The sequence below is a fragment of the Dermacentor albipictus genome, chromosome 3 (genome assembly GCF_038994185.2).
Source record: "Dermacentor albipictus isolate Rhodes 1998 colony chromosome 3, USDA_Dalb.pri_finalv2, whole genome shotgun sequence".
NCBI lineage: Eukaryota > Metazoa > Arthropoda > Arachnida > Ixodida > Ixodidae > Dermacentor > Dermacentor albipictus.
Window position 1 is genome coordinate 187,225,161 of NC_091823.1, and position 9,323 is coordinate 187,234,483.

General features: G+C 48.0%; 1 long non-coding RNA gene across 1 annotated transcript; it reads left to right on the forward strand.

Annotated features, from left to right (window-relative positions):
• The first annotated feature begins 810 nt into the window (after positions 1–810).
• LOC139057679 (uncharacterized) lies at positions 811–9,006 on the forward strand. The gene is made up of 2 exons (XR_011512983.1): positions 811–1,058; positions 6,273–9,006. It is a non-coding gene; the product is annotated as an uncharacterized lncRNA (long non-coding RNA).
• The last annotated feature ends 317 nt before the right edge of the window (positions 9,007–9,323 follow it).

Here is a 9,323-nt window from a genome sequence, read left to right on the forward strand (position 1 = left end):
AATGTATAACTTATGCTCTTATATTTACGGTGCTGTAGTTTATTTACTTGCTATTTTACAAACAGTTGATACCTTGCAATACGTTTAATATTTTGCTGTAAATAGTTTTGATGTAAATAGTTTTGATGTTTTCCTGTCTTATTGGTTGTATTTGATTTTATTAGTAAACTGCTTCTTCTGCTGCTCCAGCTAGTTAAAGGCCTTAGTCAGAAGGTTTACGCCCTCCTTTTCCCTTAGCTTGCGGGCAACCCCTGTATTTGTCTCGCCCAAATGAAGAAGTTACTAAAAAAAATGGCTGTGGCTTAGCTAAGGTTACGCCCAGGATGCGAAGCATACTAGCCTTTAGTTTAACGCGACAGCGTTAAGGAGCTCGTGTCGCAGAAAAGCCGGTGTCGTCGGTGTCGGTGTCTGCGGCGTTGCACTTCATGAATAAATCGTTGTCGCGCCGAACGCTGCGTTGCTCGACGCTCACCGCGTCCGATGCGGGGGGCGACGCCGCGAGCGACGGCGCGAGTTGGAGCCCCGATTCTTCTCTGTCGTGACGTCACGGTGTCACGTGGTATTGAAGGTGACACCGCCGCGCCTGAGGAGCTGGGTTGAGCTCTCGTAATATGCTTCGCATAAAAAGAACATAGCTTATCAGCACGCTATTACCAGGAGGTCGTAAGGTGTGACTAAATATTTGCTGAATAAACAAAACAGTATGTTTGACCAGCTGCAGCGCCGATAGCGTCCCCCTTATGAGCTTCGCCTAACGTTTGGCAGCAGCCTAGCTTTGCACTGCAGGTCGTGTGGTTTGTAGCATTCGCGGTGCTGGTCTCATTCTACGTTGTAATCTGCAGATAAGATTGCCCCGCTTGCCGCGATATCTTCCTTTCTTTGGCCACTCCCTCATTGGCTTCAAAAAGCGCGTCGCCGAACGTATAAACGTGATTGTCTTCCTGGCGCTGCGTGGGTCGTCTTGGGCCGGTTTGCCTGCCGCCCTCGAGCCGTGGAATACGCGACCGCTGCTGGCAGCGGATGGAGCGCACGTCGGCGGTCGCCTGGCGTCCGGTTTGGTGAGAGCACGGTTTACTTGACTTCATCGGGAGCATTAGCGGCATTTACTTGGTAGTCGAGGCTTTTTGACTTTGCTAAATATTAGTACGTGTAAGAGTAGCACTTGTTCTCAGCAGTCATGAACCTCACATCGTTAACGAAACCCAACCTAGTCTTGCTAGCTGAAGAGTTAGGTATCCTTGTACAGAAGTCGATGCGTAAACCTGCAATAATTGAAGCAATATCCAAATGCGGAGCGAAAGACGACGAAGTCGATGAATGTTGGAAGACAATTTCCCAACAGCTAAAAGAAAGAGAGATAGAATTTAAGTTAAAAGAGATGCAGCTGCATAGCCTTGAACGAACTGACAGTTTCGACATGCGCGGATACATGCAACCTTTCAGCGCTGGTAGCGACATCACTTTGTACCTCGTCAACTTTGAGAGGACGTGTACTAGAGCAGCACTTGCAGAAGAGACCTGGTAGCAACGCCTCTTGGCATTGCTTTCAAACGAAGCAGTGGACGTAATCACAATAATGCCAGATTAAGTTGCGCGTGACTACAATAAAGTAAAGCTTCAGCTGAGGCGAAGGTAGAGCTTGTCTACAGAAGCCTTAGGGACCATTCACACCGGCGACTTGAGGAGGTCGCGCGACTAAGTTGGTCGCTTTGCGACCAGTCGCAAATGGTCGCAAACGGTCGCCTTTCTCGAAAAGCGACCATTTTGGGCGACTCGCTCTCTGCGCGATTTTTCAGTCGCGCGACCGTGGTCGCAAAACTGATAAACCAATCAGCGGCGCACCGGAAGTGATCTTTCGTGTGTCTACATCCGGCCTCCTCCGGCGTCACATTCAAATTCCGCGTAGATTCCGAGAGTTCTCGCTGAGAACGATAATCTCCGGGATTGCGACTTGCGGGTCGCGCTCAGCCGGGCTTGCCGGTGTGAACATCAGTCGCCTTCGGTCGCTTTTTGATTGCGAGTCGCAAATGGTCGCGCGACCTCCTCAAGTCGCCGGTGTGAATGTGCCCTTAAGGATGAAGTTTCGTAACACGAGGTGTAGTCAAGGGGGGTCATTCTCAGAATTCACCTATAAATCCATGAGCTTGTTGGAAGAATGGCTTGAAAGTGCCAACGCATGCGAGAACAAGCAACGCCTGATTGAAGTGCTCGCGCTAAAGCAATTCTATGCGTCTATTCCGGAGCGAATGCGCCTGTGGATTCAGGACAAGTCAAACGTAGATACGTTGCAAACGGCAGCCACTTTGGCGGACGAATACGGTTCCCGCAGAATGCAAATTTCAGAAGTGCAAAAGAAACCGTCGGGAGCATTCGAAAAGTTTCAGAAAGGAGAGAGAGAGAGAGAAAGCAACCACGGGAAATCCGAGAACGTTCCCGCCCAAGTGCATGCGGTCAACTGGAGTGAACCAAACATTTCCAAGTTTGAAGAAAAGCGACCGTTAGTCTATCGCAAATGCTAACAACCAGGCCATATCGCAGTAGGGTGCCGACAAGCAACTGTGTCCGTTAACTTGCTAACTGAAGAGAACGATTTACTCTTGCCTTACGCCTATGACATGACGGTGAATGCCGTCAGTTGCAAGGTTCTACGTGACACAGGAGCTACATTTGATATCGTCCATCCGTCGTTTGTTAAGCCCGAAGACTTTACCGGATCGTGTGTATGGGTGCGTCAGGCACTAGAGCCCGACACGAAGTGCTTGCCGGTAGCCAAAGTTGAAATGACGGGCGCCTTCGGCAAATTTCAAACTGAAGCCGCTGTTTCAGACAAGCTGCCGCATAGAATCCCTTATATATTTTTCTAACAGATCAATGAGGGACTTGCAAAATGCTGGAATGGAACTACACGCGAACCCTGTAATGGTCGTCACAAGGTCCCACAGAAGAGCGCAAGCTACTAACGCTACTCGTGTCGCCGGCATTCCAGAGAAAAGTGATTCGTCACAAGCTGCCGCAACGAGCGAAGCCGTTCCAGCCACACCATCCCTTGATAACTCTCCGGTCGCTTCCGCGCCCGGAGAGGAAACGATAAGCCCAGTCAGTGATAGCTTTCAACTTCTTGCAAAAGTAGACAAAAGCGTTTTCAAAATGGATCAAGCGAACGACGAGTCACTGCAAACGTGCTGGGAAAGGTCAAGACGGAACCAAAAGGCACCACTATCGTTCACTGTAAAAGACGGCCTCTTGTACCGAACATTCAAAAACAAGAAAGGCCACTCTTTCGGACAGCTGGTAATTCCGCAGAAGTATCGTGCTGCATTTCTCGATCTGGTTCATACCAATAGCTGGGCTGGCCATTGAGGAATAAACAAAACTAAGAGCAGATTATTGAACGACTACTACTGGCCGATGTGTTTCAAGGAATCTGAGCATTGGGTACGTTGTTGCAACGTTTGCCAAAGGACCGGACGGCCAAACGAAAAATTCAAGGCGCCTTTGGTCCGAGTGCCTTTGCTTGACGAACCTCTTCGCAGATTGGTAGTCGACATCGTTGGTCCATTACCAGTAACATCGGCGGACATCAAATACCTGCTAGCACTCATATGCCCTGCCACGAAGTTCTCGGAAGCAGTGGTGTTACCGGAATTAAGCTCCACAGCTGAAGTCAACGCGCTACTCGGCGTCTTTGCCAGAATCGGATTTCCCAGTGCAATCCAATGCGACCAATGTTCTGTGTTTACAAGCGCGCTTACCACGACATTCTTGCAGAAATGTGGTATATCCATTCACCACAGCTGTCTACCACCCGCAAAGCAATTCAGTTGAAAAACTTCACTCGGTAATGAAGCGCATTCTGCGTGCGCTCTGCTTCGAGAAGGGCACCGACTTGGACGTAGCTGTTCCCGCAATGCTCTGCGTTCAGTCACTCACGAAGCAACTGGATTCCCCCCGGCGGAACTTGTTTATGGTCGAGCGCTTCACTCCCCGCTCACCTTGCTAAAAGAAAAGTGGGAAGACAAATTCGTAGACACATCCGTTGAGTACGTGCTGACCTTGTTGAAACGCCTTCGTGAATCGCAAGAATTGGCGCAGATAACCATGGCAGAAGCGCATTAACGCGCGAAGGTGTATTACGACAGATCTGCACGCACTCGTGCCTTCAAGGAAGGCGACAAAGTGCTAATTTTGAAGTCGTCGTAGGCAAACAAGCTGGAAGCAGAATGGTATGGCCCGGTCACGGTTGAGCAAAAGCTTTCAAACACCAATTCCTGGTGACGACGCCCGGCAAACGCAACGACGTGACAATCTACTACTACATTCTAATGAAGCCATTTATCGAACGTATGCAGACGCTGAGCGTCGTCCTAAACGAACCAGAGGAAATAAATGTTCCAGTCCCTCAAGTACCAACCCCTTGCTCTTCCCCGTCAACAGAAGAAATACTCGAATCTGTCGCTAAACGAGCTTCTATAACAATCAAGGAAAGTAAGGAGTTAAAAGAGCTTGTACACAACTTTAGCGATTTGTTCAGTCCCTATCGCGGTAAAACAAACCTTGTGGAACACGACATTGAGTTGACATCTGACCAACCCTTCCGTACAAGGATGCACAGATTTTCGCCCCGTCCTGAGAAACTGTTGAACGATTCCGTTCAGCACATGTTGACACTGGGTCTAATAGTGCCAGGGGAAAGCGAATACGTGTCACCGATGTTTATTGTAGAAAGTCCTGGCAAGGAACCCCGACCCTGCATTGACTATCGCAAGCTGAATGTGATAGCAAAAATGAAGACGTTTTCTACTCCTAATGTTGACGCCTTGATCGAGAAAGTTTCCGCGGCACAGTACATTTCTACGCTAGATATGGTACGCGGCTTCTGGCAAGTGCCATTCACGGAGAACACCAGTAAGCTCGCCGCTTTCATGACTCAGACAGGCACACATCGCCCTCTGGTGCTTACTTTTGGCCTCAAGAATGCACCGTTCGTATTTTCACAACTAATGAATCAAGTTCTCACAGGCACCGAGTCTTTCATTGCGCCTTACCTCGATGGCATCGCTGTTTTCTCGAGTACTTGGAAACAGCATTTGGACCATCTGCAGCAGGTATTCCTTCGAATCCGCGAAGAAGGCTTGACTCTCAAACTGAGCAAATACTGTCTTGCAAGCACTGAAGTCCACTACTTGAGGCACGTTGTTGGCCAAGGGAAGCGACGTCCTTTCGAATTAAAAGTAGAGGCCATCACTAGCTTTCCTTTGCCAAAATCAGACTAACTTGCGTTCCTTTTTGGGTTTAGCTGACTATTGCAGAAGCGACATTCCCAACTTCGCGCATATCGCTAGTCCTCTTACAGATGCTCTGCGCAAGACCAAGCCTACTATTGTGCGTTGGAATACGGCGCGTAAGGACGCATTTGCTGCGATTAAAAAAATCTTGTCAGCGCACCGGTTCTCACGGCACCTCATTACTCTCTCCCTTTCTTAGTTCAGTGTGACCTGCCGTGGTTGCTCAGTGGCTATGTATGGTGTTAGGCTGCTGAGCACGAGGTCGCGGGATCGAATCCCGGCCACGGCGGCCGCATTTCGATGGGGGCGAAATGCGAAAACACCCCTGTACCTAGATTTAGGTGCACGTATAAAGAACCCGTGGTCAAAATTTCCGGAGTCCTCCACTACGGCATGCCTCATAATCAGAAAGTGGTTTTGGCACGTAAAACCCCATAATTTAATTTTTTTAGTTCAGTGTGACGCCAGTGACCACGGAATGGGCGTTGTTTTAAGTCAGGTGAACGAAACAGGCGAGGAGCACTCTGTTGTCTACGCAAGTCGAAAGCTAGCGTCACGCGAGCAAGCCTACAGCAGAACAGGAAAAGAATGCGCTTGCTTAGTGTGGGCTCTCGAAAAGCTCTCGTGTTGCTTGAAAGGTTCTTCCGTTATTTTTGAAACTGATCATTCCCCCTTAGTGTGGTTAAAACAGATGTCAAGAACAGTCGCTTGATGATGTGGAGTCTAGCGCTTCAACAGTTCGATTTTCTAGTGCGGCACAAGAAAGGAAAACGCCATGCCAATGCTGACTGCCTTAGCCGCATTCCCTAGTTTCCTTTTTCTTTTTTTATCGTGTGCGTGCCAGTGAATGCAAGTCCATTCTCGTGCTCAGTTTTCACGTGTTCTGCTCCCAGTGAATTCAACTGCCGGGCTTTCCTAAACTTGGGCGCGAGGTTACTTCTGACATTGTTACTGCGTTTCTTTCGCTCTTCCAAAACGCCCCTTCAGATCCTATGGTGCCGGCTGACGGATGAACCCTACGCCAGAGGTCTGCGGCCCGCTCCCTGTCGTTACGTCCTCGGCAGCCTTTCGTCACTCAGCGAGCAGTGCTAATTCTGAGCGTCACCTCCTCCTGGACGGGTCAACCCTCTCCACGGGCCTGTTGTTCGAGCCTGAAGACGCTTGGTGCCTTCTCCAGCATTACTGCGATGTCTGCCTCAACTTGGCCGCCTGTGCCTCCAAGCACCTCACCGTCTTTTCCAAGCGCAAGGACAACATGATCTTGCAAAACGCTTCAGTGCTGTGCTTGGACAATCTTGTTGCCCACTTCAGTGCTGTGTTGGACAATCTGTTCCCGCCTCCAGTTGTTCAAGAAGCGTCATCCTCTTTAACGCCTTCCGACAAGGGCAGCTTTGGCCGAGCTGTAACATTCGCGGTGCTGGTCGCATTCTACATTGTAATCTGCAGATAAGACTACCCCGCTTGCCACGACATCTTCCTTTGTTTCGCCACTCACTGATTGGCTGCTTAGCGCTCGAAAAGCGCTTCGCCGAACGAACAAACGTCATTGTCTTCCAGGCGCTGCGGGGTCGTCTGTTCCTTGGGCCGGTCGACCTGCCACCCTCGGCGTCTAGCCGTCGAATACGTAACAGGATGCAGCTCAAACGTCACGGACAATCAGCGAGGTCAGGCTTGGCCGACCGTCTGTCCGCACATTTGTGTAATCACTAGACAAGAAAGTCGCATTTGTGCAAGATCCCCCTCTCATTCACGCACTGAGAATGCCCCAGTTACTCATCCAATTCTTTTTCAGATGTGCTTTATTCGCAAGTGAGCGCCTGTGTCGTCTGTCCCCATACTCTCGTTTCCCATTTTTAAAGCTCTCCGATGGCGCCAAAAGCATTAGCGAAGTCTAGAAAAATGCAGTCTCTATTGAAAGAAGAATCGGCACTTGCGAAAGGAACGAGTTAGATCCTAAGAAGTTTAGAACGTGTGAAAAAAAATGTTTAAAGATCTTGCATGAAATTCTACCAAGCACGATTGGACGGAATCTTTCAGGGGATTGCAGGTTGCCTGCGCCCAATTTCCAGCCCCTGGGCAAAAACTAAAAAGACTGCGGAACAGCCTACACAGTAATTTGGACGAATACACACCTGTAGCGATCAAGATTATTTTTGAATTTATGAAATGTTGACCCGGAGAAGAAGGTTAACCCAGTCGTTAAAAATCGAATCTTTTAGCTGAAATTCTAATCACGCACAGGTGGGCGTATGTCATAACGTGTTGATTAAAAAAACGGAATGAATATGTTACTTCGGCACTGGCCTGGAGGAACATTACGTGAACTAGTTAGAGTTAGCTGAACTAAATTGCTGCTGGAGTCGATAACCATGTTCCATAATTTACGAGGGTGTTAGCGCAAGAGCACTGGTAACGGAATACAAAATGTTTTTTTTTTTTTTTTTGCGTTGGAGACAGCATGATTGTATTCGGTGCTAGCTTGGTCGTTATTGGGCCAATTATCGACCCTGTTAAGTTTGCACAGGGGCATAAACATTTGCTTCTTGCTCTTAGGCATTTCAGTGCGTTCTTAAGAGAGCACCATAATAAACAACGCAACGAGTTAACAAGCTTACAAGATATTGTTATTCACTTACTGCATAAATTTTGCTGACGGGCCACAACATTCATGATTGGATCCTATGTGCAGATAACACTCAATTTAAATTACTCGCTAGTTCCAGAGTCGAAAACACGAAACCCATCAGGGGCCAAATTCACAAACTCTTTTCTTCAGTAAGTCGCTGAGTGGGCGCCTTGGTCAATAATGTCTTTTCCCCATACAGGTGTTCCACACTGCAGGCCGTAGAAGCCCGTTTGTTTTTAGCAGGTCGAATAGGCTAGAAAACATGTATACAGGAGAGCGCACTAAATGACTTCCAGATACTTGTTTCCAACAAAGTCGAAAACCTCTTTGAATTTAATAAACAAATACGTGAAAGTGAGGTAGAATCCGTGTTGATGAGAAATAATCAGCGATATTGTTGTTAAACCAATTATTTTCTCTCTAGCAGTAGCTTATTTGGCCTAAGTGCTTCATAACAGACTGAGTAATAGAAAACTATGTCATGATATTTATGATAATCCACGTCTATTTTTGAAAGCACAGATGTTTAGTTGTTGTGTTTGCTTTTCTTGTGATCTTTGCTTTTTTTTGTCCGCTTACATTCAATGACCACATGGCAATTGCGCATTGTTTACACATTCCTCTTGACGAATGTGTTTATTGATATCGCTTACGTGACTCTTGCATGTGCTCGTATTTTGTTATGTATTTGCCATTTGCTGGACGGCGTGCTGAGAATACGCCTCTGTAGGTGTTGTAATATTTCGCTTTTCGTTCGCTGTTCGATGCTTGTAGCGAAAAATTAAATAAATAGTTTAGAAAGAAAATTCTGGTGTAAGCTTCGCCACCTTCTAGCAGAGCGAAGTACTGAGCATTACCGGGTACAAGTATATTTAGGTATATTTTTAGAAATTTTACATTGATTTCGTAAATTCCGAAGCACAAGTTGGCCTACATATCCTGGGGAATTTTACAATGACCGCCGAGTCGACCTCAAGGAAATTGTTAGGTTCTGAACTTCACAGTCCGCAAGAACCACCAAGTGTCCCCTGAAATAGTTGAGCTGCCGCTGTAGTTGAATGTACGAAATAAAGCATACCTGACTTTCAGGCATGATCATCGCTTACTGTCAATAAGGTGCATAAATCAAGGCCATCGCTGAAATAAAAGCGGAAACAAAACAAGGCTTACCAGTGAGCCGAGCTCTCTCGGTGCCGCCGCGGGGTCCAAGCGCCGGGTTCTTGGATCGTCACACCTCCGCTGGAGAGCGAGCGCGCACGACGAAGGTTCCAAGAAGCGCGCGCCGGGAGGGAGAAAAAAGGGATCGGTCGAGACACCTCGAAGCACGTTGTGAGCAGAGTTTAAACCGGGTGCCTGCTTTTATAGCGATGCGAGGGTCGGGAGTGTGGAGGAAAAGCCTTGCCTTGGCGACA